The sequence below is a fragment of the Ochlerotatus camptorhynchus genome, unplaced genomic scaffold (assembly GCF_037179485.1).
Source record: "Ochlerotatus camptorhynchus isolate MF236.1 unplaced genomic scaffold, CSIRO-AGI_Acam_v1.1 ptg000180l, whole genome shotgun sequence".
Taxonomy (NCBI): domain Eukaryota; kingdom Metazoa; phylum Arthropoda; class Insecta; order Diptera; family Culicidae; genus Ochlerotatus; species Ochlerotatus camptorhynchus.
In genome coordinates, this window is record NW_027040670.1 from 153,823 (window position 1) to 164,323 (window position 10,501).

At 39.0% G+C, this 10,501-nt stretch overlaps 3 non-coding genes across 3 annotated transcripts; 2 read left to right on the top strand and 1 right to left on the bottom strand.

The window, feature by feature from the left end:
- Nucleotides 1-1,260: 1,260 nt before the first annotated feature.
- Nucleotides 1,261-1,426, bottom strand: LOC135701962 (U1 spliceosomal RNA). Its single transcript, XR_010517678.1, has one exon. It is a non-coding gene; the product is annotated as a U1 spliceosomal RNA (small nuclear RNA).
- Nucleotides 1,427-6,499: 5,073 nt separating this feature from the next.
- LOC135701961 (U1 spliceosomal RNA) lies at nt 6,500-6,665 on the top strand. Its single transcript, XR_010517677.1, has one exon. It is a non-coding gene; the product is annotated as a U1 spliceosomal RNA (small nuclear RNA).
- Nucleotides 6,666-10,126: 3,461 nt separating this feature from the next.
- LOC135701963 (U1 spliceosomal RNA) lies at nt 10,127-10,292 on the top strand. Its single transcript, XR_010517679.1, has one exon. It is a non-coding gene; the product is annotated as a U1 spliceosomal RNA (small nuclear RNA).
- Nucleotides 10,293-10,501: the final 209 nt, after the last annotated feature.

Sequence of the window (10,501 nt, forward strand, 5' to 3'; positions counted from 1 at the left end):
GAATGTCACATCCGTGTTGCAGTATTTCCATGATGCTTCGCGTTTATGTGATACAATATATTACTTTTCCCATGTTAATACCAATTTAAATGTGTCAATTTGTGTTTAAAGCTGGATAATAAAAAATGAATGTTTCTGCCATAGGGTTAACTATCCTAACCCGCTCTTAGTATTTCTTAATCTAGCGCAGTCTAACGCAAAAGTCTAACACTGCTTCTTGACGCCAAACTCGGCCTACGGATTCTAAACTCGGTCTAACGCTTTGAAACACCATTGAAACGCCAATGAATTCACTTCGGCCTATCGGATGAAGATAAAAATGGATTCGGTCCGAGCGATTCTTTTGTTTTTGGGAATAATGGATGTAAACCTTCATATCACGCGTTCTTATTGACTTCGTTCCGTAGCGTATTAACTAAAGTATCGTACCAAACGCATAGTTGACTTGTTAACTTTAAAATCATGGATTTATTTGAAGTTTTCTGCTCGATAGGCCCAAAATGGGCGATTAGGCCGAAGTATTTCTCTACCCTATTTTCACACTCAGCTCACTCAGTAGAATGCAATCGTTAACGAAAAAATGGTCAATTCGTGAGATTCGCGACTTTTTTTGCTAAATTGCATACAATCATGAGCATAGAGGAAATATACCATCACTATATTGATTCGGCTACCGAATGGCCAGAAAACTGAAAGCTCTCGAAAGCTCTCAATTAATAACTGTGGAAGTGTATCTAGAACACTAAGTTGAGAGCACGCAATAAGCTAATATGCGATATCCAATAAGCTTGAATTGAGAAGAAGAAGAAGAAGAAGATGGCCAGAAAACGGTCCGCTAGATATCCGGAATCACTGGGAAAATAGCCAATTCCTGAAAGTAGACCTAGAGATCCGTGAGTTTTTTTTTAATTGCATACAATCATGAGCATAGACTAAATATGCCATCACTGGGTTTTTGTAGATGTAGAGGAATCTCACTACGACTCTGCTTAAGCGTATTGGCAAAAGCCATTCCTGTCTTCAATAGCAAGTTCATTGTTCACAAAGGTGTTTTTATACACGCAATATGTGCTTCAGACAGTACATTTATTAACAGGTAAACCAGCACCCCCCTGTTCAAACCCTTTTAAATAAAGCAAACAAAAAATACCTGCTATAGAACATAACAACAGAAAAATGACGGTCAATAACATACATAACCATTTCCCGATTCTGTCGCACACTGCGATACACTCAACATTCAATTATTTATTATTAAGATCGGGATGTGCGCGAACGCACTTCCCGGCTACCAAAAATTACACACACGAGATATCCACTTGAGGGATATTCGCAGGGGTCAACCCAGCACGGATGTGCAATGGCCGGGTCTCAACCTGGGGGAACCGCCTTGCTGATCACGGTAACCCCTGTGCCAGGTAAGTATGCTTTCCGGTAGTGCGATGGAAGGACCTCTTTCTCGAGGTGAATGTTCTTCTAACGATTCATTTCCCCCTTCGCAGTGTGTGCTCGATAATGATCAGGTAAATCTCCCTGTATAGTTGACATCCAGTTTCATATAAGATGCTACCTCCTTCCATTTTTCTACAAATGTTATTCCCAACTGAACATTTTAACTCTACAAATTCTCAGATTCCAGGTACAAATCAAAATCGAATGGGATTTTCTTGATACCTTCCCATATTGAATCGGAACGCTTTGTTTGTTTGACTGGAGTGCCTTTAGTGGACGGTTCTGCAATGTTATGACAGCAGTTTGTCTTGCAAGTGCTACCCTTTCAATGCTGAAAGAGTCTTTACGATTCGAACAATTTTTAAAAAGTTGTACCTGATGGAAGAGTGAATAAAATTTATCATGCACAAATTGACAGGACATCCGGGTCAGCTACATAAATTGTGAAAACTTTAAAATTTCCCGGAAAAGTCTAGGTTTTTTTTTCACTGGTTAATTTTCTTCAAAGCTCTCCAGCTCTGGTTGCAAAACCCCTGTTTTTATGACGCATATATACAAAGAAGAAGGCCTACGAAAGCGGTTTTTGTCCTGAAGACCCATAGGGGCCCAGTTATGTATGTTTTGGCTGAAACTGGATAGCTGCCGCTATAGCTGGGAGATGCTGCTGTGGTACCGTGACAGCGGGTTGGATTTCATTGAGAAAGCTATCAATCCCACCAACTGCGCTCAATTTCGGTGTAGCCGGCATAAAGTCGGCTAGCCGAAATCGGTCTACTAGGGTGTTTCGTAGATTGGTTTTTAAACAAATGGCTTAAGCGCCACCTCCATAGAGAACCACTTGTCGTTTCGGATGCCTGGCAAACTCGAAACCCCAGGGTGAGTTCAGTCTAACGCAAAGGATTGGAACGCGCTAGTAGACATGAAGTGCTTGGAATTCAAAAGAAAACACTAAATTCAACCGAATGAAAACTAATCAGAAACAGTCTTCCTCCCGGAGCGAATGCACTGGGACGACCTGTTCTCATCACAGGTCAAGCACTTCCCCAAACACAAAATCTAAACGCTTCAGGGCAGAAATGGTGGACTGAGATTCCCAAGCAGTCCGACTTGGAGTAAAACTAAACAACGAAAAACTACAACCAGAGCTTAAATTTATTGAATGCCTAGGCTGAGTGTGAAAGCACTGCACTATTCAATCCATTGCTCTGAGCAGACCGTTTGTAAAAAACGGTAAAGGACGAGGCAATGAAAGAGCCAACAAAAACATTCAGTCACTCACGAGCAGGCGACGCACACCGCTTGCCTTCGCTCACACAGTATGTAATTGAGTCATTTTTCCATAGAAAATGCACGCTCAGTCATTCAAAACAAATATTGGGTACCATCACGGCAGAATAAACGTGTTGACTGAGCTACTGACTGAGTGCTCGGCTGTCAGTGACTCGTTTACCTCTGAATCATTCAGAATCTCACGAGGCAGTGAATGATGAGGCAGATGGCAGTTCATATTCATATCAAAATGACTCAATGAACCTGACTGTTTTGCGCAACAACGAACGAAACGTGAGAAACTTTTTCAGACCAGTGCACTCAGTGAACGGGAAATTCTAACATAACAATCAACACAATTATTTGGCAGAGAAAAAAACATTTATTTAGAAAAAAAAAAAAAAAACTAATGGAACGAGAAATTTATTAACCTTGACATTTTTATTTGGGAACCTTCATTCTTCTCTTTATTCTCTCTCTTATTTCCCACCTTATTGTGCGGATTTTCTAACTGGCTATTTATAACTGACGCTTCATCTAAATGTAATGCATGCATGCGGACATTGTACGGTTCTACTCACGCTTATGCTTTACCGACTGCTCCTCACCATCGTCTTTCGCCCCTGCGACGCTCGCAGCACGGAATACAATGGACTCACCGACTCACCAAATTGGGTGCGAGTCTCTATTGGTTAATTCACCAACTGCGTTGCGTGGTGATATCCCCGTGGGTAGGAAAATTGCTCACCTGGATATAGACGGCGCAGCTCCCTTCTAACTCCGGCCGAAGTTAGGTCCTTTAATGCAGACTAGGGTGTTTCATTTTGAAAAAAGTGATGAATTTTTGATAGGCCACCCTCCAGTTCGATTCATAGCCCCAAAATATGAACCTGTGCAAAAAATGGTAAAGATTGATGAAGGTTTAGAGGTCGCGCCAATGATTTGGATTTTGTATGGAGATTTTGGTGAATTAGTATGGGAAATTATTGATTTTCGTTTACATTGCTCTAACTTTGGTTGTAGTTGTCCAAACGTTGAAAAAAAAAAATATGTGGTTGTCATGACAATGATCAACAAGCCTGTTGTTGTTGCGATGAAATTGGCGTTGTTGCCTTGTACATATTCATCTGTCAATTTACCCTATTTTGCCATTTTTTCACATTTTTATAATTCTTGATACGCTGCAAAACTGAGCGTAGCAACTGTAGGCTTTTTGTTTATTGCCATAGCAATAACATACTAAATTTTTTCGACATTTGGACAAGTAGAAGCAAAGTTATAGCGATATAAGCGATTTTTTAAATTCTTCCATAGTAATTCCCATACAAATTTCAAATCATTGGCGCGACCTCTAAACCTTCATCAATCTTTACCAATTTTTGCACAGGTTCATATTTTGGGGCTATGAATCGAACTGGAGGGTGGCCCATCAGAAATTCATCACTTTTTTCAGAATGAAGCACCCTAATGCAGACGCGTGGGGTCAGGGTAGTGGTAATAACGAGGGGGTGTGGTATGCCGAGCGGGAGGTGGGACGAAACTATTGACCAAAAGACGTCAAACGGCTGTTTAATAGTTACTACACCTAATCAAAAGAAATTAACGAACAATTAAATACACTGAACTTAAAGACACTTCTCACATTTTAAATACCTCAAAAAACACACCGCAAAACTATTTACTAAAACTTCGCAGTCCTGCCTCTTCCACGAGTTGGTTTAAAGTGGACGAGAAAGAACTTGGGATTCCTCAGATAGGCCGCTAAAACAATTCTTGGCCTTCGTTCCGGAAATCGAAAAACGATCTTATCAAAAGGCGATCTCAGATTCCTTCCGATGCGATCAGAGATACTATCTCTTTTCCTCCCAAGTATCCCACATCTGTCTAGCTCATTCCAATATTTAACCTTTTCTTATTATTAAATTTCCGACGACAAGTAATCCTACTGGGAGATTATACTCAATCCCTCGGATCAAATTTCATGCCACCTAAAATGAGAAAACTTTCGCGCCTAGTGAGCTGATGAACAAATCAATGAGTGAAATTTCATGCAGGGATAATTTACTCTTGATATGAATTCACCAGTTGCATACAAGTGAATTGCGATAATGCGTGTCGTTTCGAAAAGTAACAGTGAACATTTGTAACATTTGAACTTCATGCTACATTAATTTAATATCTAATCAGGATACCGTTACATCGGCCGAGCGAACAGTACTTGGCGTTTTTCAAGCGGAAGCCCAAAAGGTCCGACACAGTGACGCGGGATGCTGTTGACATGGCCAAATGCTTGAATAAACTGGATAAACTGGCCACTGAGGTCATCCAGGTTTTCGTGCAAGATCAATGTTCTTCCCTCGTCTTCCATTCGTCAAATCTTTTTAAAGGCTGAATCGCGATGAAACTTTCTGCTCTGAAAGAAGAGTACCGTAAAATGGGGTAACATGGATAGTTTTTTAAAGTATATTCTAAATATTTTCTACAGCAATGACTGTTTTTTTTAATTTTATATTTTTAAAACAATTACTGAGGATCCAAGAGTAAACTCGTTAGTAATATGTTCAACGGAAATTAAAGCATTTAGTTAGTTTTAGTTTTGTGACCGAACATCAGTATTTTGATTTGTGGCTACTTTGATAATGCTCAATGACTGTAGAAAAAATGGGTGAAACTCAAACAATTTAGGTCTTAAAATATGTAACTATGAATGAGTATATAATCAGAAAACCTCATAAGCAATCAGAATACAACATTGAATTTGATATGGCTCTATCAGAAATACATTTCATAATTGATGGTTTGAGTGCTTTTTCAAACAGGCGAAAAACACGAAACTAGTTTTTTAATATGTTTGTAATATATGTTACACATACTATATAAAAAAAATATATACAATATCAACGGAAATACTCTAAGCTACAATATGGAACCATTTTTTTCTAATTTGGAAAAAGCGCAGCGAGTAAATTTAATCTTTATATTATACTATCAAAGTTAGCCCCATTATCAAAGATACCCCGTTTTACGGTACTCTCAAAACATAATGATGTTTAGACATTTATTTATTTATCTCCCTGTCTTTGATTCTAAAAAAAAACAATCCTACAGACTGATAACTTATACTAAGTTCCGAATTCTACGCTTAAACACTTAAATGCGCCTCACACGACAGAAAATTCGTCAATACATCAATAAGTTCAAACAATATTTTCAACAATGCAGAGCCGCTCCTCACTAACTGTGTTGTAGCCGCTCCTCACTAACTGTGTTGTAGCCGCTGGCACATTCTGAGTGAAATCACAACAAAAATGACAAAAGATGCCAAAGATCAGGCCCCATCTGCTGCTGTAGTCAAAATGAAGGGAAATATTGAAACATAACATCAATGTTTTTTTTTTTTTTTTGTCAATATGCTTATCAATATATTTGTCATCAATATTTGCATCAATGTTATTGTCAATACTTTTGTGTATTGGTAATATTTTTGCCCGTGTGGTACTTGCTTTAGACACATTCAAATCAATACAATTATGCACTTCATTGCTAGGGGCACTGCAGTAAAACAAAGAAGATGTCAACATTATAACTGGACCACAGTTTACTATCCATTAACAGTATGCATATTTTCTTATATGATCATATGATCATTCATCTGGTCCTGTTTTCTTATTAGCATGCATGTTTTGTTGTCCCTGCTTGCCATATTTGAATTGTTCAAACATCGCCACACTAACGATCCCAGTCCAAATGAAGTCCTTCCACCGCACCACCGGAAAGCATACTTACCTGGCACAGGGGTTACCGTGATCAACAAGGCGGTTCCCCCAGGTTGAGACCCGGCCATTGCACATCCGTGCTGGGTTGACCCCTGCGAATATCCCTCAAGTGGATATCTCGTGTGTGTAATTTTTGGTAGCCGGGAAGTGCGTTCGCGCACATCCCGATCTTAATCATAAATAAGAAGAAAGATGTTAATCCTCTGCCACCATGAACTTACGTCGTGAAAAATCTGCACTTAATGGATGCATCGTCTGGAGTACAGATCATATCATACCATGTCCATGTTGCTGCCCAATGAATTCGTTTCAACTCTACTCGATGCATGGTCAAACGTCTCGTAGTCTGCGAAGGGTCTGCAGGTCGTCTTCTACTCTTGGTCGATCACCCTTGCCCGCTACGCGTCTTTTCTTCTTGTACCAGTTGGGTCGCTTTCGAGAACCATTTTCAAATCAGATTGCCTGCCATAAAATATGTTTGATGATCAGTATGATTATCAATACTTTTGAGTATTGACAATATTTTTGCTCGTGCTATGCTATAAAGTTCTCAACAGGTGGTTTTTAATAATATTTAAAAAAAAGGCTGTTACAAATCATAGCTCTGCGAGCTTATCTCAAATTCATGTAAAGGGAAAAAAAAATCATCGACATGTCGTTGATTAAATGAAAACTGAAGACATTATGTCATGGTTACAATCACTTTTTAATAAGAGTAGCTCATAAGTTTGACCATATTTCAAGGCGCAACGAAACCATGATGCCAACAGCCAGAGCCAATGTGCCATGCAACCCAAACCCGCCAGTCCCTGGATGGTTGTGCAGAATGGTTGCTGTGGGTGAAAAGTTCGACGTTTTCAGTTTTGTTCTTTGGAAACTGGTGCAATCTACCGAAGACCCATCCCAGTCCCAGACGAAGACAGATTGCCGACTGACACAGCCAGCCAGCGAACCCGCCAACAGCAGCAGAGTGCAGACCTTCAGAAGAACCACTACAGGAATAATTAGTTTTTATTGCAGGGTGGAATTGAGCTACTAGTATACTCGTGTCGCTTGGGGACCTGCACACATCAGCGCGCACTCATAAGAGGATTTCGACAGGACAACACAAGTTGATGGCACGCCGTTGTCATCAGTTTGGTGTTGAGAAGTATCCTTTGTTTGGATGCGGTCCTCAAAGGAACGTTGGTGTGGCATTAAAGTGTCATTAGTAAGCAGTATTATTAACGGATTTTTCGTGCTGCCAGCATGCTACAGGAATGTTTTTAAGTGTTTTAAAACGGCACAGATTATGAGTATTGTTGCTCGTTTTTTCCTCGGCACAACAAAGACCGAAAAACATACCACGAAATCCGTTACTGTCGGTTGCGCCACGTACAACAACGACAAGGAGTGCGGCAATTATGCGGATTAAGATCGACTTGTGCGCTAGCCAATGTATATACATAGTGCAATAAAGTGGAATTAAGGGGTGCTGCGATATAATCCAACTGCAATTTGGCAGTGGGTGTAAAGTCACAAAATTGACAAAGCAATGCCATAAACTGTCACTGGTTGTGTATTGGGATATACTGCTGGAAATCGTAAATTTTTAATGGCTGTTGTAGTTGTGGATGATGTAGCACATATTTGGATTGAGGTTATTTATTACTCTAGAACGATAGTAGCTTCATTCGTAAGATAAGCTGAAATTTATGGAAAAAAAAACTGAATTATTGTATGCAGTTTTATATAAGCTTTGGTAGCCAGTCATAGTGATATTTCCAACTCGACAAAATTTATCATAAAAAAATGTCCGCAGGTTATAATGAAGGAACATAGGTCCATTCAATCCATTCATTTTGGACTATCTCTTTCTACTAACAGGACGTCAAGAGTTGGATTTAGAGGGACAAAATTTATAGTATTGTCCCTTAAATAAACAAAGTTTTGCTATCTCATCTGCCTTCCCCTTCCTTGCGATGCTTTTGTCATTAATCTGACTATTATATACAATCTCCAAACTACCAAATATACGCGTATTTCTAGCCAGTTTGTTTTGTATTATAGTCACATTTTGGTTGACTTATTTTGGGATAAGATTCGAACTTACGACTTTTAGTGTGAGTGGAATGGATGCTAAACACTACGTCAGGTCCGTCCTCACTGCTAGCCAGTGTAGATTGAGAAATTGTTGGTGCAGCAAACTAGAGCAACGTTTTCGAAGCATTGTTTAAGGTTTTAATGTTCTTAATTTTAGAAATGCAACTGAAAATGAAATTAAATCATGTCCAAGAAAGTTTTTCAATTACGTTAAAACTAAAATTAATTCGTGCAACTTTTCATCGAAAATGACTTTGGACGAAAAAGTTGGCAATAGTTCAGAAGATATTTGTAATCTTTTAGCTACATTTTTTCAACAGACATACTCCAATTTCTTGGTTAATGATCGTGATATGAATATTTTTCATACTTCCTGACTTTTCGAGTCAGTGTTGGGAAAATATCAAAAAATCAAATCTCACCAACGCCCAAGTTCACGCTTGATTTTCGTAGACAAAAATTTACAAGCAAATAACTGCGGTTGATTTTGCAAGCTGTGATATCGCAGCTCGGAATATCAAGCTAACAAAACTCACCAACTGAAAATCTCACCAAACTGTGGTGAGATTGAGTTTAATGATTTTTGCTTTACACCCGAATTCAACCGAAACTTCCATAACGGCTTGCAGCAGTCCCTTCGCGTCTGCCATGGGTAAAGATTGAAAAGAGATAGCAAACTATGCTTTCTCTTTCTAAGAAAACGATGTGTCGAGTCAACTCTCAGCTTGATTTTTGCACGTTGTGAATAGTCTCGCAATATCAAAGGAGCTTGTAAAATCAATATCAAGCATGATATTTTGTTTCAATATCACGCGTGATATTGAGAGTGCATGAGAGCGAAAAAATATCAATTGATTTCTGATTTTGCCAACACTGTTTCGAGTAATGTTGGTTTTAGTTGCATACAAATTCTCAGATAACAGGTACACATCAAAATCAAATGGGATTTTCTTGATACCTTCCCAGATTGAATCGGAATGCTTTGTTTGTTTGACTTGAGTGCCTTTAGTGGACGGTTCTGCAATGTTATGACAGCAGTTTGTCTGCACGAATCGTGATGAACTTTTCTGCACTGAAAGAATAGTACTTTCAAAACAAAATTCTGTGTAAACATTTATTTACTTATAACTATACTAAATTCTTATACTAAATTCCAAATTCTACGCTTAAACATACACTTAGACAAATTTAAATCAATACAATTATGCATTTCATTGCTAGGGGCACTACAGTAAAACAAAGAAAGTGTCCACATTATAACTGGACCAAAGTTTACTATCCATTAATATTATGAATGTTTTCTTATACAAATCCCACTTGATTTTGATTTGTGCCTGTAGTCTGAGAATTTGTATAGTTAAAATGTTCAGTTGGGAATAACATTTGTAGAAAAATGGGAAGAGGTAGCATCTTATATGAAACTGGATGTAAACTATACAGGGAGACTTACCTGATCATTATCGAGCACACACTGCAAAGGGGGAAATGAATCGTTAGAAGAACATTCACCTCGAGAAAGAGGTCCTTCCATCGCACTACCGGAAAGCATACTTACCTGGCACAGGGGTTACCGTGATCAGCAAGGCGGTTCCCCCAGGTTGAGACCCGGCCATTGCACATCCGTGCTGGGTTGACCCCTGCGAATATCCCTCAAGTGGATATCTCGTGTGTGTAATTTTTGGTAGCCGGGAAGTGCGTTCGCGCACATCCCGATCTTAATCATAAATAAGAAGAAAGATGGTTACAAAATGTCAACCCTCTGCCACCATGTACTTTCGTCGTGAAAAATCTGCACTTAATTGATGTATCGTCTGGAGTACAGATCATACCATACCATGTTCTCTGTTGTCTCGGAACATACTCGGATAATGATCGTGATTATGAGTATATTTGTTTCATACTTCCTGACTTTTCGAGTAATG